This window comes from Aedes aegypti, chromosome 3, assembly GCF_002204515.2.
Source record: "Aedes aegypti strain LVP_AGWG chromosome 3, AaegL5.0 Primary Assembly, whole genome shotgun sequence".
Lineage (NCBI taxonomy): Eukaryota > Metazoa > Arthropoda > Insecta > Diptera > Culicidae > Aedes > Aedes aegypti.
In genome coordinates this window covers 255,936,373-255,959,862 of record NC_035109.1, presented here as the reverse complement: position 1 = coordinate 255,959,862, position 23,490 = coordinate 255,936,373, and the positions used below count along the sequence as shown (strand labels likewise).

Sequence of the window (23,490 nt, the reverse complement as noted above, 5' to 3'; positions counted from 1 at the left end):
AAAAAAGGCCTCCACAAATTTCTGGTCCCAGGGCCCCCACCTTTGTAAATCCGGCCCTTATCGGGAAAAATCATTTGAAAACAAATAATTGAACAGTTTCTAGAGCACCCACTGAAAAAATAGCTTGAAAGATACCTGTCAGAGCTCTTGAAGAAATTATCTTGAATTTTACTATACATTCCGAAAGAATTTTGTGGAAGACTTGCCTTAGGGTTTTTAGTATTCTTGTCGCTTAAATATACTAATGTAATGTAGGAACTTATTTATTTCCTCCTTAAATGTTCATTCGGAACCACGGTGCACAGCGGGACAGTTCAACGGCTGACAAATTCGATAGAAAAGCAAAACTCCACATAGACAAAACTCATTCTAATCGAAACGAAAGAATCAGAAACCTTTCCTTTTTTTTGTTTTCTTCCTCCATCAAAATTACAGCCAGCTCATAAAAGCCGGAAACGATCACGCGGGAAAGTGAAGTCATCCTGGGTCAGCATTTGATGGCAGGCAATATCGGCTTGTGACCACACTGGGGAAAAGCGAATCACTCAGACCCACGGAGAAACGATTTTTTTTTCTTTTTGTCATCACAGTGTCGACGTTTTGGGCTGCGTCAGCATAAATCCTGTACGGTTTTGGAAGGATTCCCCCCGACGGTAGTGAATGGAAACCAGTAAAAGGCTTTAATGGTTGGCTGACTGCGTAAGTCAACAAGATTCAACGGTTCAACGGAGAGGGAGTGAAATTGTCGTTTTAATAAGGAAATGGAGAAGAAAATTTGTGTACATATTCAATCCAACGATAAAGTGTTTAAATTCTAAATCTAAATTGTTCGTTCCATTGCTTTCACTGAGCAGAAAGAGGAAGAGTAGTGCAATTTGGAATGTGTGTGGAAAATATGTAGAACATATGTGATTGCATAATATGTCGTTAAAGTTCTAGTGCACGATATACAGTAATTGCTTAGTAGTTGTGTTTACGTTGTCAGCGATTTATCTAATCCTCGAATCGTTATTTGAGCCCTTTAGCTAATTGTGTACGGCAACACAAGTAGGGTACTAAAATCAAGCGGGGTCGTTTGTAATTAACCTGGTAATAAATCATAAACGTGCGTGTTAATAGCATTAAAGGTGTTAAAACGTAACGAGTCAGTGCGTGTATGTAAATTCACAGATTCGAGAGAGAGCTTCCACGCAAAGTGGTGGTTTGTTTGGCGTTTCGAGGATTTGATGAGGACCGTGAAGATATCAACCGAGTTATAGCGGAATTCACGCTAGTTTGGATGACGGTTATTTTTCGCGGCAGTAACAAGGTAGGTGTTTTTTATTTTTCCTCATTTTATGCCCGAAAAAGTAATACCAGATTGTGATTGCTGTTGTGATGATTAAATATGATGGATATCCTTCTAAGTTGTGAGTATGGGCAAAGTAACCATTTACTTAATTGATTGAGAATAACGAATATGCCGTCCTAAATTAGTAATCAAAACTATAATGATAGTTGAAATGGAAATGAAAATTAAAGCTTTGTTAACAAGATGTTAATATGATAACATCATATAATATTATATTATAACGCATCATTTGTGGCAATAGAAGATTGCAACGATTTTTGCCTTCAATTATTAATTGTTTTATTTGACATTTGTTCCAATGTTTCAACATTGGATATTGTATGAAACTCATTGGTACTATACCAGGGAGAAAGCTTCAGAATTACTTTTAAAATTTTATTTTGAATTCTCTGCAGAGCTTTTTTCCTGGTATTAAAACAGCTAGTCCATATTGGTACAGCATACAACATGGCAGGCCTGAAAATTTGTTTGAATATCAAAAGCTTGTTCTTAAGACAAAGTTTTGATTTTAGAGATAGAGGATAGAGACATTTTACACATTTATTATATTTGGCTTGAATGCCCTCAATGTAAATTTTGAAAGTTAACTTCTTATCTAGCATGATATCCTAGACCAAACTTCATCCGACCAATTTATTAGAACCTCTCTCAACGTGACAACATGCCTACTTGAAGGTTTCAAATAAAGAGTTCTTAGTTTATGTGGGAATATTATTAGTTCAGTTTTGGAAGCATTAGGAGAAATCTTCCATTTTTGCAAGTATGAAGAAAAAATATCCAAACTTTTTTGCAATCGACTACAGATGACACGCAGGCTTTGTCCTTTGGCAAAAAACAATTTTCATCATGTTTGACGTTCACTTAGTTGACAAAAATGCCATAGGTCTTAAAGTGAATAGTTGTTATCCCAAGTTTTTCTTTACTCTATTCTAAAACCGAACATAAATGCGAATAACTGCAGAGTTTCAGACCTTCGAATGGAGAAACATTCACAACGTGTTAGTGAAAAATGAAGGTGCCTAAGGGGTTTATCCTACTTGTCCTGCATTATTTTTTGTTGGTTTTTGTCAAAATTGTTCATGAAGGTTCCTTGTCATACTTTTCAAAAGATGCCAGTACCGTCAAGCTACCATTCACCGTGCATTTAAGAAAAATTTGCACTTCAATAAATTGTATAACTTTGCCAAATAATTTGATGCGTACTAGAATACCACTACGTAGCGTGCAATTATAAAATAATTCAGGAAAAAATATAAAACTAGTGTTGGATAACAAAAAATACTCTAAACATATGTTTGAAAATGTAATGTTAAGGTCGCCTCGTACCGTGCTATGTCACTATTTACCGTGCACACTAGTGCACCATTCACCGTGCATATACTTTTCGTCATGATTTAATTTTGTATCTTGAAGAAACGTTGGTAATGGAGTAACTATGATGCTAGTAGTGTGCGCATTCATTTTTAAGAATATTAAAATTTTCATTTATAATAAAAACCAAAAACGTTTAAAAATTTACTAAATAAATAATTTTTCATTAAAATCGTTATAGGAGGTTTGACTGTATTGACCAAACCATTTCATATTCACTCAAACACTCAAAATGAAGTTTTTTAATCACGACATAACAATAAATCTAATATTACCGAATAATTTCAAGCTTTTTACAGTAATGCACGGTAATGGGAACCATACATATTGAAAAGGGTCCATTTACCGTGCATTTGGGTTTTGACTGAAACACAATGAAAAATTATAAATTGCATAAAATTTCATTGCTCATACGATCAAATACATCTAACTAGTGGTATCCACAATGTAAACTTGTTGAAATTTTGAAAAATTTCATACTCTAACGTTAAAATGAAAGATGGTAATTTTTGGCGTTTCTACTAAGAGTGTTGAAAAATCTCATTATCAAACAGAATTCACATGATTTTGACTACAAAAACTAGGTTTTTCAAAATGCTTTGTGACAAAAACTACTTCATTTTATTAGTTTTATCTTATTTTGCTGACAAAAGAATAATTTGTGAAAATTGTATGAATATTTTGTAGGAATTTGTATATGTGCACGGTGAATGGAGCCCGCACAGTGACTGGTGATTTAACGGTAGTCAGAAATCTACATTCCTAGCATAATTATTAGTAAACTGCTCCAAAGGATCATAGCAGGATTCCTGCATTTAATTGATTGCATTTGATTTCAAGAACATTCACCTTTGAGGGTCCGCGAGACGTTTATAAAGCTTAAATGGGGCTCGCAGCACCGAAAAGGTTGAGAACCACTGCGCTAGAGACCGATGCATGGTCAAAATCAGTATCATTCAACAAAATTAGTGGACGAACCTGGGGCGCGCTTTTGGGAGTTTAATGGTGACAAACTGTTCTCTCCAAAAGGTATAAAAAGCGGTATCTTTTTCTAAGGAGGATCTATGCAAAATGGTAAAGAATGATATTTGTAAAAAAATCGAATACCGTAATTCGGGGTATCAGCGGGGTAACATTGATCAGTTTGACTCATCACGTAAAAAAATTGTATAATCATTTATTGATGAAACATTTCCCAAGCATGAATTGCGTTTCTCCTTCATATATTGATGAGCCAATGAAAATTAAGTTTTGTGGGAAAATTGTGATGATTTCATGAGTAAATTTGTCAACTTTTCGGAACAACGATTTTAATGGTTAAGGATGGCACTACCGAAGATTCATGCCTCACATAAGTTCTGTAAGTGGTATGAGCAAGGAAAATGCTATTCTTACTAATAATGGCATCGCCGAAAACGATTCCGATGTCGAAACCTTCATAAGAATGTTCAATTAAGCAACATTAACGAATTACTGTTAAGAATGTGGAATTTCATTAGGAAATTGCCTACCTTTAGGCGTATTCCGCGGTTCGATGCGTTTTTAATTTAACGATAACTCAAAAAGTAAACGACTTGTCAGCGTTTGGCCTTCATATTCAACTTCAGAAGCCATGATTTAAGTAAGTAACGACATTTTGAATATTACCGAACGTTGTTTACATGAGTGATCAATGTTACCCCATATCAGCAAAATCAAAAAATCAGCTAAAACATTTTTTAAACATACCGTAAAACGGGGTAACTTTGATAATGCGGGTAACTTTGATAGTGTGAAACCCACCACATACTAAACGAAATATCATAATTTCTGTTAATCAGTTAAGCAAAACGAATGCAAAACTAAGGAACATTAGTATAACACTTCATGTAAGAGCGGATTTCATTTGAATCAAGAACATTCTAGGCTTTCTATATGAATTTAAAAAAATTACACAACTTTAGCATTTTCGAAACGCTTACAAACAATCTGTTCTACGATCACTATTTGATGTAGTTTTGAATAGTTGGCCACTTTTCTTTGACAGCCTAGTTATCATAGAACTTGAAACCGGTCTCAAATCTCTTAGCGAAAAGCATTTTCACAAACTGGGACCATTTTTGTAAACTAAGTCAGAAATTTCCATATAACGTTAAACGCCTAGAGGTATGCAATGCCCTACAAATGTTCGTTATTCATTCAATTTTGTTCGAATCATACTCTATTATCAAAGTTACCCCAAAACAGAAAACCAACTTTCGATTATATGAAAAAATATATATCCATTCATAATAAATCTTTTGCCAATCTATCGACTGTAATCGATAGCTAGGATGCCAGTACTTGTTTTAAAAATATAAATTGTAAAGCTTTGAAACAGCATGCATAAATATTCAAGTTTTCTTCGAAAAAACTATCAAAGTTACCCCGTTTTACGGTACTTAAATCTTTCAAAACACTTAATACAGTATATGGTCACGAGCTATGGGTGCCAGTACTTGTTTTAAAAATATAAAACTTGCAACATATTCATTTTCAAATTAAATATTTAGGAATATAAAAAAACGGATGAATGTTACCCCGGATTACGGTACTTTAATATTTCTCAATAGTAATGGAGTAGAACGACATGCTCTAAACAAAGGACACGGGTATACCACAAAAGATCAAAGAAAACTGGCCGGAAAAAAGAAAGGGCAGCCGATTATCTCGGAGAAATACAAGGTCACCTGCGCCATTGCTCCGGGTTGCATGACCCCACATTTGGCTCCGACGGCACTGAGTGTGGTTCTGGGAATTTCCTCCATGTTTCTGGAAATGCTCCCATGTCACACGGACGTCGAACATAAGTCTTGCTGTTTCTGAAGCTTCAATACTATTCAGATCATTTTTTGTTAAAGTGAACTAAATAATATTTTTTGAGAAAGCCCTTTCCGAAGAATGCCAGATTGGGTTGTCTTTTTCATAATGATGCGGAAAATCCAAGTACAGTCGACTCTCCACATCTCGATGTTCTACATCTCGATATATCTCCCTATGTCGATGATTTCATAATTCCCTTCAGTCTGCATGCATTTTCACTCTCCATATCTCGATATCATCCTTATCTCGATATCTCCATATCTCGATGTGTTTCTGTTCATTTTTCGTTCTCAATTTTCTCTCCGTATGTCGATATGACCAATATCGAAGCTTACTAGACCAAAGATTTGAGATTCAAAACAAATTAGGAGCGCAAAATGACGTTTGTTTGTGTATTACTTTCTTGGCCACGGAGTGTTTTTCAATCTAGTATTCATCAAAAATTTGTTCTTTGGCTCGATCTCTCCCTATCTCAACAGTCCCTTCGATATCGAGATGTTTTGTCGTCAGTAGCAAAAAAATTGTGCTTTTCCTCTTCAAGATGTTTGAGAAGATGTTCGCGATCTTTAAGAGTTTCCGGCAAAACGCGACAGTATCCTTTGGGATTTGGAAGAAAACCTTGTTTCCCCCCATGGAGTGCAAGATCTCCTGCCTAAATCCCCCAAATTCGGAAAAACTGACTACGATTGGGGGATCCCTTTGTTTTCTCACTTGAATCAAAGTGCCTGGGCCAGCAGCTTCTTCGATTTGGTGTTCAGAAAATTTGTCTAAAGTATTTAGAGGAAATTATCAATATCAACCATTTCACCCTTGGAAGAAAACGCGCAGTTTGGATTAACGCCCTTCCTGCCATTTAACACGTATAGTTTCCCGACCAGCTGGAAGAAACAAGATTATAACAGACTGTGTTTCTCTGATATGACTTTTTTATATCTCCAGTTGTTATAAAACATGTACCGTTAGTAGTTAAAATAACAAAAATTCTAACAAAATTTGCACCAAACAAAACTAAAATATATCAAATCCTGTGATAATTATAACAAAATTATGACAGAATGTGTTGCGATGATGTTACAAAATAACTAAATTATTGCAAATTATGTTACTGTTCATGACATCGGATGTTATTTGAAACAGACTTACAAATGCGATGTCAAAAATATATCAAATGTTGTTATAATTGTGTTTCTAAAAATATACCAAGTTGGGAACAAAGCCATCTTGATAACAAAATGATATCAAATTCTGTTATTATTAACTGCTGCGGATAGGAATGTGTTACAATCTTGTTATGTTGTTCTGGAATCAAGTTGTTGGAATCAAGTTAGCATATTCAGTGAATAATCTAAGAAGCCACAAGTCACAAAGCAAAGCTATGCCAAAGGACATTTTTTTTGACTTCTTGGTCTTAGAGTAGCAATGCACGTGCCACAAATGAACGAATGAAAAAAATAACTTTGGCATACATAACTCGCAGTTAAAAATTATAAATCTCAGCTGAGAATCAGCCTCTTTGTCAGTAAGGATGTTTTTCTAGGAAATGAAAAAAGAAGAATCAGTATAGATAGAAGATGCACACGTAAGCTATTTCTGGGGGTGTGTGACTAGATAAACAGTGGTCCAAAATGGATGCTATGATCCATGAAAAATGTTCCCTCGAACGAAATCAGTTGTTCATGGAAAAGGTTGACTCTTTGTGAAGGTAAAAACTGGGGTTTCCCTTTTCTCACCTTTTAAAGGATCAATAGCCTAAAAAGCTTTCAAACCTCGTGAAACGCTTGTGATCATTCCCCTATCTCTGAAAATTCGCTTCCATCCTTTTCTAAACCATCCGAGCCCAGCGCTGACATTTTTAGCGTGCTTACCGGCGCTTATATCCTTTTAAACTTTTCAGAGAACCCATTTACAATTTTTCACTTCACCTTACGCAACGACGACAAGCACTCGCCCGTCTTCTGGCAGGTGCTTCTAGTGTTGTTATTATTATTTCATGCATTTTCAACACGCAGTTTTCTTATCGCCCACTTCCTTATCCGCTTATTTGGTGAGTGCTTTCCGAGAGACGAACCAACAGACGAGTCATTGGTTTAGTAATAAAAAAATGGGAGCGTGCATGTGTTTGTGTCACTACTTCTCCGTGATGCAGGATTCGCATTTGCCGATGTTACCTCGATGGCGATGAATGGGTCTTTTTCGTGCTTTCCCGCACATCCTATGAAGGGTTTCGAAGTCGATCCTTGGGTATTAGGTGTGTAAGTAGCGAATATATTTAAGTGCACAATCAATCGTGGCTTCCTAGTTCTGTTGAATAAATGTGAATTTCTACGTTTACATAGTGATAGCTGAATTACGGTTCATCATGTTCGGCTTAAAAAAGGTGCCTGATGTTGGTTGCGGAAGTCTGCTAATCAAATTACGAAACCCAAATTATTGTCACATTTCTTCAACAGAAAATTCATCCCAAGGAATAAATATATGGTAACATCAGTCTGTAAAAAAATTGAAAGCGTTTTTAAAGGTGAAATCAGCTCACAAGTAAAAATTCTGAACAGCTACGGCAATTGAAATGAAATATATTGTTAACGAAGTGTCAATAAATGCTTAAATTAGTTTACAAAATCAGGATGATAGTGTTTTCTGACACAGAATAATTGTTCTATATAATTTTCAAATGTCAATACTTTGCAAATTGAAAAACACGGTCGCATAAATAACGGAAGGTCCAAAAAATGGTGCCATAATTTACTTTTAAATCATTCACTTACAATATCTGGATACCTCTGCGTCATAGTTTTTTCTTCTGTTCTTGGTGAGATATCATCTGCTACCGGCGTCGATGGATTATGTTCCCCCCATGAAAATCGCTATAATAGATTTCCCAGCCATTTTTTCTTTAGCTTAAATGCGAAAAAAGACCCTCTCAGCGTGCGATAAGGATCAGCGACAAAGGACTGCACACTCGCCCCGGTTCGTAACCTTCGCCTGACGTCTTACGGATTTTCCGGCCGGGCGACTAAAGGGTTCGTGTCGTGTCGGTCGGTAAAAGTTTGCACTCGGTTCTAGGTTCAATCGACTCTTTCCTTAGTTTTATTTTTCCACTAAAGCTGTGGCCGAAGCGATCCTTTGTTTTTTTATGAAGGTTTGTGGCTTCTCATAGATAACATCTTGCATGGGGGCCACTATTCAAGAAGTGCTGTATTTCCCTGTTCTGACTTTTGATAACTGCCGGTTAGTTTAGGTATGGACGAATAACGGATCACCCAGGGGGAACAGCTGTTACCAATATACAATAGGATGCTTCGAAGCGAAACTAGAGCAGGCATCAAATGAAAATATATTCCTGTGGATCAATAACGGAAAAGCAGACACTTTATCATTGATGAGCTTATATTATTGAAAAACTACTTAGGGGCGGTCCATTAATTACGTAAGACAAATTACGGGGTTTTCAACCCCCCCTCCCCCCATGGTAAGATTTTTTGTATGAAAATCAAAAATAGATTGTATGGCGCGTAAGAATCTCAGACCCCCCCTCCCCCCATAAACCCTTACGTAATTAATGGACAGCCCCTTAATGCTGGGTAAAATGTAAGCGATCTATTTAGCTTTTCAACAGAACCAAGTAGCTTGTGGGCTCGTTAGTGGATTCAAACCCCACTAGTCGACGATATCTTCAGTGTTTCTCAGGGACGTTAATCCACAAACAAGAAGAAGAATACCTATCGAGAATGAGAATAATGTAATTCATTGTGTTAGTATGGCTTAAAAAATTGCGGTAGTTTTCGTATGGAAAATGAAAACGAAATAACAGTATTACCTATTACTTGTACTATTTATATTGTTTAAACTCTGTTTTTCGCTTTGGACATGTTTTTTATGTTTTGTTTTCTCCTTACTAGAAAGGAATTGGAAGCATACCGCTAAATTTTACCATGCGGTCATCAAGTTCAATATCTGTGAGATGAAAGGTTTAAAAACGTCAACGATAGGGTGAACTTCTTCACAGGATTTGTCTGAATCGTTCATCCATGTAATATGCTAGAATGGATTTATATCTGGTGCGCTGGAAACTTGAACATATATAAAAATAACCGACTAATTCTGGAAATGCATGGTTGAACCTCAATATAGGTGTGGTAAGCGGTTCTGTTTTGCTTAAAACCTATGTGCTGATATTAAACTAAATTTTTAGCCAAAGACGCGTTTCTTCTTCAATAAATTCTTATAAGAGGTATATAAGATTTACTTTTTATTCAACATTAACCAAAAAAGCACATCAAACCCATAAGATGTAAATACTTCCAAAACCTTTCGATGCTAATTACTTTATTGTGGCATTGAAAAACACATTCTCTAATGCAGCCCACAGACGCTCAGACGGTATGACCAACATTGACTCCGCCCCCAATTTAGTCAAACCGATTTATGTTGCTACAACCATTTGAACGACTGTCAAAGTTCGTTGCAGCAGCACTATATTTCTTCGCACGTTTTAAATGCGAAAATGTGAGTTATAAGTTTTCGAATTCTGTGGCTGTGGAGGTGAATATTTCTACGGCAATATTCGTAGTGAGAAAGAGCAGAACTTTCAGAACTTTAGACCGGAAGAAATAGATATTTATAAGGAATTCCAGTTATAATTCACACGAAGTATTCCGGCAAAACTCCAAAATTATGAGGGATCCCTGTCGGGGATAATTCTGAACAGTCATCGATATGGGAATGACTATAAGGTACCGCGGGGCAAGTGGGAACAAATGTCAATATTTTTCAAATCCAACAACACAATCACGTTTTGGCCACATATTTGCTGGTGTGTGCATGAAACTAATCGAATAATTTCGAAATTGTGAAAACCTTGGAAGAAAGTTTTAGAATGAGCAATTGGACGCAGTTACCTCGCTAAACGGGGCAAGTGGGACACATCTAGTTTCATGCATCAATCCACATCAGTTAGTCAACCATTACAATAATAAGATTGATAAGTCATAGATTTTTAATTTTAAGTACATATTTGATGTACATAAGGGATTAACCATGAAATACGTTACGTTTTAGGAAGAAACCCTTTATTTAATAGTATGTCACCTCACATTTAATGTTAACTGAAAATTCCTCAATAAAAGCGTAAAGAGGAATTAAACATGTTCAAAATATAAAATTTATAAGTTGTTAATTGAAATTTAGCACAAAAACAATCAATAATTGACGAAATTTTAAATATATTTTGCTATTATTTATATGCATGGCAGAAAACCACCTTATGGGGTGGAATTGTTTTCCATTACTACTTAATTTGGTAGAAATAACAAATAAAGATTTAATAAAATAGAAAAGTTATCTTTCTCATGATGCATTTCAAATTTCAGCTGTGTCGTATTTAAAAAATAAAAAAAATAAATAAAAAATAAAGAATAATAACACTTTTTTTCTCCCTCTTATGCAATTACGTAATTTGAGGTTAATCTTTTTTGACAAAAATCATTTGTTTGAATGTTTTAGTGCTACTCTCTAGGAAAATGTATCAAACGTGAACGAAAAGTTTTGATTCTGGTTTTTGTTTTGATAGGTCCCTGGGGTAAGTGGGAGTACAAATATATTTTGGGGTAAGATAGACGAAAATCGAAATCGAACATCGAAAATTTCATATGAAATGAAAACAAAATACTGGTTTATCGCTAGCAGCTTGTAATAATACTTAAAATTATAGCTTACTGATGGAAATTCGATTTAAAACACATTTATTTTTTGCGAGTCAATGCAAGACGTGAAACGTGTCACAATTTATCATACAAGTTGAAAATGGCGCTGAACTGACAACTGTTACATGAACCACATGGTAATAAAATAACAATATGTTTAGTACTAAATACATGCCTTGTCATTGTATCTTCAACTTTCTAGAAGAATATCACCACGAAAAACTTTTCCTTGTTGAGCTATGACGAAACGCCCCACTTACCCCGTATTCTCACTTGCCCCGGGGTACCTTAGTATTTTTTTTTTTTCAAAGATTCTATCCAGAATCATTAGTGGTTTCCTCTAGTACTTCTTCTAAATCTTTCCAGGAAGCCATGGGTTATATTAGGGATTCCACCAGAAATTCTTCCTGGGAATCTACCAGGAATTTTACCAACAGTTCCTCAAGAAATTCTCCGCAAATTCACCTAGAAATTTATGCGGTGAAATTTTTTCAGACATACCTTCAGGTGACATTCTTCCAGAGATTCCATCAAAGATTCCTCTACAAATTCCTTCAATTCCTTCAAAGACCAATCCAACAAAAATACTCTAGTGATTTCTTCAGTAATTTTTCAGAGTTTACTCCAAGGCTGCCTCCAAGAATTCCTCCATAAATTGCTATAACAATTCTTTAAACAAACCTTCAAGAATTCCTCTAGAAGTTAGTTCCAAGGATTCTATCATGCATTATACGAAAATTAGATAACGAATTATTTCAGATACTTTTAAAAAAATATATCACCAGAAATTGCCGCAAGGATTTCACCAGAACTTCCTTTTGGACTCCTCCCCAAATCCCACCAGAAGTTGCTTCAGAAATTGCAAAAGAAATTTCTTCAGCGATTCTTTCTTGCAGTTTTTCTTCAGGGATTTATACAAAAACTTCCCAAGGGATTTATTCAGTGATTCATCCAATGTTTCCATCAAAAATTCCACCAGGAATTCCTACTATGCATCAACAATCTTCCATTGATTGTTTCCCTGGGAATATCTCCAAAAATCCTTCAGCTATTAAAGAGATGTATTTAGGGAAATTTCAAGGAAATTCTCTGGGAATTTCTCCAGTGATTTTTTTGGAGATTCCTCCCAGGATTTAACAATGAATTATTCCATGAGTTTTTTTTTTTCCAGAAATTTTCCAAAACATCTTTCAAGGTATTCAACTGAAGACATTCAGAGAAATGCGTTGTTTAATCATTTGTGTAAATATCAGTGGAATCCTTCGAGGAATAATCTTTTGAAATTTTGTAGTTGCCTTCCTAAGGAGAAAGGAAGAATTTCTAGCTCAATCCTTCGTGAAATTCCAGGTCGATCCTATCGCCGAAATATCGGTGGTATTCAGAAAAAAAAAATCTTGTGAACTTATGGAATTTGAACGAAAAAATTCCACAAATTCACAAGATTTTTTTTTGTTTTTTGAAGAACCACCAATATTTCCGCGAAAAATCGACCTGGAGGAATTTCTGATAACCCTGAAAAGTTCTAAGAAATGAAATCCAGTCAAACTATTGAAGTATTTTGTGGTAAAACTTCCAACGAAGCTGTGATAGATTTTTATGATGTAAATTCTAGCAAAACTCTATAATATTCACAGTCTTAACCCTGGAAGAACTCCTGGCGAAATTCCTTAAAATAAATCCACTCTCGAAAAATTCCTGGTGATATAATTAGAGAAAAAACTGGTGAAATCTCTGAAGAAACAACTGGTGGAAATATTATAGGAAATTGTGCTCAAATCCCATATGAAATTAGTTATGGAATCCCTAGAGATCATCTTAGCGGAACCCTTGGAGGATTTTTTCCCAGAATGTTTTGGAAGATCTCCTAGAGAGTTTTTTGAATTCCCGGTAATATCACCGGAGAAATATTGTTGAAGTTTCTGAAAGAATTTTTCATGGAACTTCTATGAGAAATTCAGCTGAAATCCTTGAAGATTTTCCTGATGGAAATCATGGATAATTACCTGGGTGAATTCCAGATGCAATCCATGGATGAACCTCTGGTGAAATCCTTGGAGGATTTTTAGTTGGAATCCTTAGAGGAAATCCTAGCGAAATGTTTGAAGGAATTCCTGGTGAAATCACTGAAGGAATTTTAAGAGGAATCACTGAAGTAATTTCATTTTTAAATCCTAGAAGGAACTCCTCATAGAGCCACTGGATATACTGGTGCATTCTCAAATTGCTTGTGAAATTTTTAAAAGATTCTTGGATGGATTCTTGAAAACCCCTGAACATTCCGAGAAAAATTGCTTGAAAAGATCCGAAAGAAATTCTGGTAGAATTAACTAATAAATTCCGGGAGGAATCAGTTGTAAATAGCCTGATAGAACCTAGAATAATCATAGAGGAATTCCTGAAGGAACTTTAAGAAGAATTCCTGATATAATTTCAAAAAAGAACTTCTAATGGAATCTCAGAAGGTGTTCATGATGGAGTCCCAGGATGATTTTACAACAAAAACTAAGGAGTATTTGAAAAGGAACCCATGGAAGAACTTCTTACGGAATCCCTGCGAAACACATAATGAAATTTTTTGAAAGACTCCTGATGAAATCCGAAGAGAAACTACTGATGGAATCCTTGGAAGAACTTATGATGCAATCCTTGGTGGAGTTTATGATAGAATCCTCAGAGAAACTTTTGATAGAATTTCTTTAGGAATTCCAGGAAGAAACTCTGAAGGAAGTCCTGGTGGAATCCCTGGAGAAACTTCTCATAGAATTGCTAAAGAAATTCATGATGGAATTCCTAATATAATCTCTGAAGGAACTCCGGACGTGTTCCTTATAGAAACTCCTGATAAAGATATAATAATAAAATTTCAAGAAAAAATTCTGATGGAATTCCTTTAGAAACTTTTGATAGAATCCTTGGAGGAATTCAAGGTGGAATATCTAAAGGAACTCCTAATGAATTCTTTGAAGGAACTCCTGATGAAATCCGTAGAAGAACGCCTGATGCATTTCCCAGAAGAACTCGTAATGTAACCCTTGGAATCTCAGAATGAGCTATTGATGAAATCCCTGGAGGAACTCCTGATGAAATCCCCAGAAGAACTCTGATGGAAGCCTCATAGATACTCCTGATGGAATCTCTATAGGAACTCTTGATGGAATCTTTGGAGGAATTCCTAGAGATATTATTGAAGGAATTTCAGATGGAATCATAGGAGGAACTCCCGATGAATTCCCTTGAAGGACTCCTGATGAAATCTCTGGAAGAATTCTTGATAAGTTTCCCGACGGAACTGCTGATAAAATCCATAGAGGAATGCTTATGATATGCCTTGGAGAAATCCTGATAGAATTGCTCGAGGGACTTTTGATATGATCTCATGGGGAACTCCTAACGAAATCTCTAAAGGATATCCGGGTGAAATCTCGGAAGGAGCTTGTGATAGAATCCCTGGAGAAACTTCTGACGAAGTCCTCGAAAGAACTCTCAGATGTACTCCTGATAGAATTCCTATAGGAACTCCGGATGAAATCCCTGGAGAAATTCATAAATTCCTAATAGAAATCCTGATACAATCCCTAGAGGAACTCTTTATGATAGCCCTAGAAGATATTCTGATGAAAATCCTCGAGGAACTCCTAATAAAACCTCTAGAGGAACTTCTGATAGAATCTCTTGAGGCGAAATGTCAGAAAAAAAAAACTTTGGATGGAATCTCTGGAGGAACTCCTGATGAAATCCCCAGAAGGGTCCTGATGGAAGCCCTAAAGATACTCCTGATAGAATTCCTATAGTAAGATGTATTAAGGATTTTTCCCAGGGAATTCTCTGGGAATTTCTCCAGTGATTTCTTTGGAGAACTCCTAATGGAATCCCTGGAGGAATTTTTTATGGGATCCTTGGAGGAATTCCTAAAGATGTTATTGAAGGAACTTCTGATAAAATCCCTGAATGTACATCTATTGGAATCACTAGAGGAACTCCTGGTGGAATCTCTGAAGGAACTTCTGGTAGGATCTGCGAGAAAATCAAACCCTGTGGAAGCAGGGGTTTTTTCCGTTTGATTTGAAACAGTTAGAACGGGTACTCGTAAAATGAAAAGGGAAGGAGTTCAAATTATCTGCTACGATATCGACAATGGATTTCCTTGGGTAGATACATTCGAAATTAAAAGATTTGAACGGCTACCCGACGGATTAAAATTATTTTGTGAATGAGCATGATTATGATCTCCTGATGGGTATGATTCTTAATCATGCGATCGTTAACTGAAAAATGAGCATTATTCGAAACTCTACAAGGGAAATTCCGGAAACGACCGTTATCGTAACGGACATTATTTTAAATCTACCTGGCACGAGCCTCGACGACTCGCCTACGTGAAGGGCAAGCCCAAAGGCAAGAGCAAAATTTGACTTATGATTACTCCTGCAATTGGCGCATATGAACTTATCGGTATCTTCCTTCACAGACGTCCTTAGCGTGAGAAGAACCTGCGCAAATCGTGCGTTTAGCATCAATGCGGCAATTTTTTGGACCGTGACCCCACTTTTGGCACCGACGGCACTGAGTTGGGTTCTGGTAATTTCCTCTAGGTTTCTGGAAATGTTCCCATGTCACACGGACATCAAGCATAAGTCTAGCTTTTTCTAAAGCTTTAACATTGTTTATCATTATCTTTTTTGTAAAAGTGAACTAAACTTGAGAAAATCCTTTCCGAACAATGCACGATTGGGTTCTCTTGTTCATAATGATTACTTGTACTGGGGAAAATCAAAGTAAATCATTTATTCCATTTTTGATCTCTGACTTATAGTCGCTTGAGAGGCCTTTCAAAACGACTTTGAACAAACGTACAGTTTTTTCCTCATAAGTAAAAAAATGTGCTTCTTCTCTACAAGATGTTTGAGAAGAAGTTCGCGATCTTTAAGAGTTACGGCAAAACGCGACAGTCTGTTTTCTTTGCGATTTGGAAGGAGACCTTGATTCCCCTAATGGTGTTCAAGATCTTCTGCCTAAATCCTCCAAATTCGAAAATTTCAGAAAATTTGTCTAGAGCATCGAGCTGATTGCGCATTTCGATGCAATTATCAACATTATTCATTTCACCCTTGGAAGAAAGTTTGCATTCCGGAGAAACGTCCTTTCTTCCATTCTTGCCAAATTTGGTAACAGTTTTAAATCCCACTTTTTAGGAAGGAAAGTGTGAATTCCGAGATTCGCCCTTTCTTTTTTTGTAGTTGCAACCATGTTTAGTGAATAAACGAATGAAGACAAGATCTCCTAAGAGGTTTTTTCCCAAGACGGTGTCCAAGAAGGATTACCACCGCTAGCTTTCGCCAACGGGTCCATCGAAAAATCGAAGACACGGGTCCAAACAAGGATCGTAAAGGGATCAATAGTAGAAAAAATAGCACTGAAAAGTACTGTTTGCATCGTATAATGGGATGAAGTTGGTCAATTTTGAACGATTCTGTTTTATAATATGTGCTAGAATGTATGTATTATCATACAAATATTGTTCAAATCTATGCTGTATTGAAGTTCATCGAATTATGTAAACGAAATTTTGACGAAATATTATCAAAATAACTAAAACATTTTTTGAAATAAAAAATATGGCGTTTTTGATTCCGGGGTGGAGTTGTGGTCACTGAGTCTGAATCAAGTCTCAAAATCGGTCAATTTTGGAATTGAAAGTTGTGAATTATTTGGAAAATATTTGTAATCGGTTGAAAATTTATGGGGTCAATCAAATTCCATTTTATATGAGCAATTCTCGCTGAAACCAGGCCGCCATTGACTCCCATCGTTAGAATTCCAATGTTATGTCATTGATCGCTAGTAAACGCTAAAAATAAAAGGTGGTCCATTCGGTATTTTCAGATTGGTGGACCCCTCGTACGCCAGCTAGCTAAACAGTTTGCGAAAAGCCCATTTTTTGATAAATCTTGGGTATTTCTTCACGTGATATTTCCCTTGGAACACATAGCAAACTTAGTGGCATCGTATAGAGGAAGGGTTTAGCTTTCATCTGAGACTAAAAAAAATTGGCCGTCATTTTGAATTTAGTCGCCATCTTGAATGTTGTTAGAAAAACCGTTTTTCACCATTAGTGCACCGCTCGTTTAGAATTCTGAGGTTACCATCAGGAAGCTGAGAAAACTGAGTAAGATAGGCTACAAAAACTAGGTGAGCAATGGTATTTATCCTATGAAATGAACGATTTTTTAAATCATGGTCTACGATTTCGACGTATATGACGAGTGTAATCGATAAAAACATCATTTTTTGTACAACAAAGAAGCAAGTTTTCAATCGTTGGTGTTTAATTCGAGTCGAGTGAAGAATAAAAGATATGCCGAAGAATCATTCTGGCAACAAATATGGATTATAAAAGAAAATTCCTATTGAATTACCTGTTTTCATAACGAATAAAGCTGAGAAGCAGGCTCTTTTTCAATAAGGAAGTAACGCCAGGAAAATGAGAACAAGAAGATTAAGTGATACAGCAGCCTCAACATTCAACAAGTGTTAGCAATCTAAAAAAAACTCATTCTACTACTCAAATCTAAGATGGCGCCAAAATCCAAGATGGCTGCCAGATTTTTTCACTTAAATGATTGTTAATTATTCTTCACTCGACTCGAAGAAAACACCAACGATTGACGACATGTTTCTTTGTTGTACAAAAAATTTTGTTTTTAATTTATTACACTATGATATGTATATGACGACAAAATTGTAGAACATGATTTAAAAAATCATTCATTTCATAGGGTAAATACCATTGCCCACTCAGTTTTTGTAGCCCATCTTACTCAGTTTTTTTTCTCAGCTATCTGATGGTGCCCTTATAATTCTAAACGAGCGGTGCGCTAATGGTAAAAAACGTTTTTTCCAACAATATTAAAAATGGTGGCCAAATTCAAAATAGCCGCCAATTTTTTTTAGTCTCAGATGAAAGCTATATTCTTCCTTTATGCGATTGTAATACCTCTTAAACTTAACACTTTTTACTCAATCTTTTTTTCATGTTTGAAATTAAAAAAGCCTACTTACTCTAATTTTAAGAGCTTTCGAAAATAGGCAATAACTGAACACGGACTAATAAGTCTTTTAATTTACCACGCATCAAAAGGTGATTACGTTCCGTTTCAGATACAAAATCCTCATGAATGTTCTCATTCTTTATCACATAACAGCCGATAGAATAAGTTAGGTCTCTAATCCCATCCCAATGCAGATAAGACATTTACGACGCATTTACCCGTTTAAACTCTGTAAAATTTTCATATCGATAGAAATTCCAGCCCCACTTCTTACACCTCTTTAGTCAGGAACGTGTGCGAGATTAATGAATTCTTGATTACATTCCCACCTAGAAATATAGTGGGGGTAGGAATAAATGTCTGCAGGCACATGCTTGCGAAGAAGCGTACTTTTGATGTGCTCCATTGCCATGTGGCAGCTACTTTACGAGACGGTTGAACTTTACGACTTACTGAACGCATAAATCTAACTGCAAACACCTTTTGCAGTGCTGTTGGGAAAATTGGCGCTCTTATTATATTATATACATAGTTAAAATATTTATTTGACTTCTTATTATTCCTTGGTCTCACTGTAGGTACGATCGGAAAATGTATGCAAATATTTCTTTCATGTGTTTGCTTTTCAATATTGAATGTCATAATGGCAGTGCAGTGTACCAATTTCATAACCTATACCCTTCGTTTCGAGTCTTCTTTGGATAATAATTTGAAATAAGTCTTAGAGATGATTATCGGAGGAGTCGCTGAAATTTTCATTTTTAACAAGTTATCCCGGAAAAAGTTGTATTGCCCAGTAGGCCTTGCAGTAGACTTTAAACAAATAACTTTGCATTACGTCATACAGTCGATACTCTACATCTCGATGTTCTACATTTCGATATCTCTCCCCATGTCGATGATTTTTTCGGTCCCTTCATTCTGCGTACATTTTCACTCTCCATAGCTCGATATCCTCCTTATTTCGATATCTCTGTATCTCGATGCGATTTTCATTCCCAATTTTCTCTCCGTATGTCGATATGTCTATTATCAAAGGTTACTAGACTAGATTTTAGGGATTCAAAACATTTTGCAAATACGAAATGACGTCTGTTTGTTTTTAGTTTTCCTAGTAACGGAGTGATTTTCAATCTAGTATTCATTGAAATTTTGTTTTATGTCTCGATCTCTCCCTATCTCGATAGTCCCTTCGATATCGAGATGTGGAAAGTCAACTTTATTTGCATTTCCAGTTTTCTTAACCTCCTATGTGAAATCCAACGAATATCATTCTACAAGAACACGTCGTAACCCTTAAAAAACATCGTTTGTCCCGTTCTCAATTCATGCAAACACCATTTTATTTAGATAGGTTTGTCTACGACAAAAAAGTCCTCTGTTACATAATTCAGCTAGCCTATCATTCAATGATGGAACGCGAGAAAAGCATAATACTTTCTACCTACTGCTTTCACTCCCTTGAAACGACAGTGACTACATTGAACTTTTTTTATTATTATGTATTATTTACTCTTTCGCGATGAATCTCCACAGCAGAATTTTCATTAAATCACAACTATGCAGTACCTTTGAGCGCTGACAAGGATGGTTCTATGGAATCATGAACGATTTTTTTCTTCTAAAGCTCCGGAATGTCGTTAATTAAGTTTCATTTTTGGCATAACATCAAGTTATGTCGTTCACAGCCAAAGGAAAAAGAAGCACAAAACAAATGCGATTTGTCAGACAATTCATAGCACCTTCTACAACATTGCTTTTTTTCTATTATCTCGAGTAGCAGGGTGAAGGGGCCCACATTGCCGAAGTAGTAAACGTGCTAGTATTCAGCAAGACTAAACTGAGGATCGCGGTTTGGAATCCCGCCGGCCGAGGATTTGTTCATAATGGAAATTTTCTCGACAAAAAGTTTCTCCGTGGGTTATATGCATGGCCTGATTCGCTACTCACCCACCACATAGTAACGCATATGCGGTAGTGTCTATGCACGAAAAATCTCTAAAAGGTAACGCGAAAAATATTTGTATAGCGAAATGCATCTAACGATTTGTTTCTCGAAATTGGGAACATTTTTCGAAAAAAATGTTTGGTACCGGTTGTGCGTGATGATGATGGCTATCATGGCTAACGCGCCACCCAAATATTTTTTCGAATAATGCTTTCTTTTACGAGAAATTTGAAGTTAGATGCCTTTCCCCATACAAAATTAAACGAGAAAACTTCTGCTGATCAACTGTGGACAAGACAAAAGGCAGGTAATCCATTGGCAATGAAAGCTCTCAGTTAAAAACTGTGGAATGGCATATAAGAACACTAAGCTGAGAAGCAGGCTTTGTTCCCAGTTAAGAAGTTACGCCAGAACAAAGAAGAAATATAAGAAGGGGAACCAGGACGCAGAAGTACTGAGGAAAAATTCGAATAAAATCTTCCATTGAATACGTTTTTTAAGCTCTCACTTATAACAGGATTTGTTGTTTAGAGAAGTTATACATTATAAACAAATGCTTTCTAATAATTATCTACAAGTTATTTGTCTTTCAGTTATTAACTGTTAAAGTGATCATAAGAAAGCTAAACTGAGAATATAATCCCAGTAGGAATGTTACGACAGAAAAATTAAGAATTGTCTTCAATCAAGAGATGCTAATTTGAAACGACAGTCTTGACAACTCGTACTATGGTTAATATAACAACATATTCGATAAGCATTGGCTCCACCACTGAGTTAGTCAAGTACTTTGATAAATTGTCGTCAAATCTGTTCGCCAAACTTTTATCACTCTAGCTTTATCGCAGCATGACTGATTGAAATGTTTGTCAAAATCCTATTCTAAAGCAAAATAATGGACAAGATAATGAGAAAAAACAAAAAGATAAATTAGAAGCGTCCAACCTTCAATACCAAGCCAAGCCCTCCGAATAGTCTCCTTTATTTATAACTCTAATTTATTCCGCTTTCCAAGAATTTCCAACCGTCCCAATTCAGTTAATGCGCACGGCCTTTCTTGATGGCGGTATAAGTCTTCTTCAGGTCGCAGTTGAATTTCAATTCAGTCCATCGTGGTGCTGCTGGCTGGCAGCGGTATTAAGAAGACCACGATTATGCAAATGGCGTTTCCCTTCTCAAACCGCAATCGGCTCTGAAGAGGGCATCTAGTGCTTTTTTTCGTATTGATTCTGAGCGACTTTTGCACCGTTTCAAATCATACCAAACTCGAATGGAGTGGAAATAATTTTCTCGGGCGAAAAATCAATTATGTTATATATTGGTTAATATGCGTTTTTTCGATCAGATGGATCTATAAACACCGCAGTAAGGGCTTCCCATAATGACTCAGCCTAACGCTACAGTTTTCCAGAGGTTGGCACCGTCGGTCGATGCATAGTATAATCCTACTTTGTATAATTGAAATATAGGGCCGAAAATGCTGTTTAGCAGATTTTGAGACAAACTGTCGAAAGATAAAATGTCGAGAGACAAAAAGTCGAATGCCAAAACGTCGAAAATCGATCATCCACAGTAAATTTGTTACATATGTCTCACAGTTAACAACATTTATCAAGTTTGATAGTGAAACAGTGGTAAGGTAATTTTGCATCTTATGACAGAATAATCCAACTTTGCCAAGTTTTGTACAAGGTCCACTCTGCCTTAACACCGACCATATATTCGAAGAATTCTTTATTTCAGACACAATCCAAACTAGAGTTAAAACTCAAGAATCTGTAATTTTCACAGTTATTCTTAATGATAGTTCGGTAAAATAAAATTATTTGTGTACACGTCAATGAATAATGGAGAAGGGGCCCTGATCAGTCATACGTCGCAACTTAGTCGCGATGCTCTAACAAGAGCGCTAGACGGCACTGATGTCTATCTTCCGCATATAATTTTGGATCCTCGTGGTCAACTGCTTCGTATCCTTGGCGGGCCAATAATCCTCGCAAATTAGAGTAGCTATCTGCTCATCGGTGTACCTACTCGGGGGACCGAGTCTTCTTCCGACAGATGATGCTTTCTATCTTGAGGGTTCGGTGAAACAAGGTATGGAAGCAGTGATATTTTCGGCTGCCATCACGCAAACTCGCCTTGTTGTCGAACAGCTTTCGTCTCGGTGGTCTACCGTAAACTTTCTTCCACTATTACTATACGTTTTGTAAAACCGTACAACACGCTCGCAGTGCTTTCTGTTTCGACGCCATCTTCGATTGTACTGACAGCACCTAAACGAAAAGAAACATGCCACCAGTGTTGCCTCATTTTTAGCTGTACCAGCGTTTCAGAAAATCAGTACCAATAATCTGTACCACTATGATAGGATACCAATAATCTGTACCACTATTATAGAAAACTCAACGAATCCTAATAATAAACATAGATTTTGTTGAAATAATTTTACGCTGTTACTAACATTATGTTGTGAAAGCATAAGTTCTTTGAAAATATTATTTAAAACATAAATAGTAGTAAATATTATTTCAGAAATTCCCGCTCTGTTTTTTTATGAAAATTTCAAACGTTGTCCATCCCACAGATGTGGATCAGTGGAAGAGGAGGATCCCTATTATGAATCAAATCGACTCACATTATGGATCAGAACACTACAAACGCAATATATCCGCGAGGTAAACGAATGGTGTATTAATGAAAGCATACGTTTTGGCGTTTGTTTTGGAATCGTCTTATATTTGATTCATAACTGTGGTATGGTTTTCAATGCCCCACAGTTATGAATCAACGCTTTACTATGGGCGGTTTCCATACAGACTGGCGGCCAAAAATATTTTTTCCATCTCATGTCGTATTTATGAGTTTTATGATACAAATTTGATGTTTTATTTTCAAAAACATGTTTTCGAGACTAACTTTTGAATAGGGCCTATAACGAAATATTAAACTTTGTTACTTATATGCATACAAGCCATTTATGCGATTAACGTTGTGCAAACCATTATAAATATTAAAACTTACATAGAAACGATGATATGAATGATTTAACGAAATTCAGTTATTTTCTGAATTAGTTTTTAGCTGTTTTCAATAGAAAATGGTTAAATATATTGGAAAAATTAAAAAAAGCCTTAAACTAAAAAAGTGCAAATTTGTGCAGCTAAATTCTTCACGATCCTTTAGTTTATATCTCAAAGTACCCTTGGAACTGAATTTAAGCCTGGG

General features: G+C 36.1%; 1 protein-coding gene across 3 annotated transcripts in view; it reads left to right on the top strand.

Moving 5' to 3' along the window:
* Positions 1-23,490, top strand: part of LOC5569544 (pleckstrin homology domain-containing family G member 5) — a 380,350-nt gene that overhangs the window by 114,154 nt on the left and 242,706 nt on the right. The window contains exon 3 of one of the 3 annotated variants that reach the window (XM_021848742.1): positions 436-1,309. The exons of the other annotated variants lie outside the window; for them this stretch is intronic. The gene's annotated coding sequence lies outside the window, so the exon portion shown is untranslated. The remainder of the gene's footprint in view (positions 1-435; positions 1,310-23,490) is intronic. 3 annotated transcript variants of the gene reach the window in all.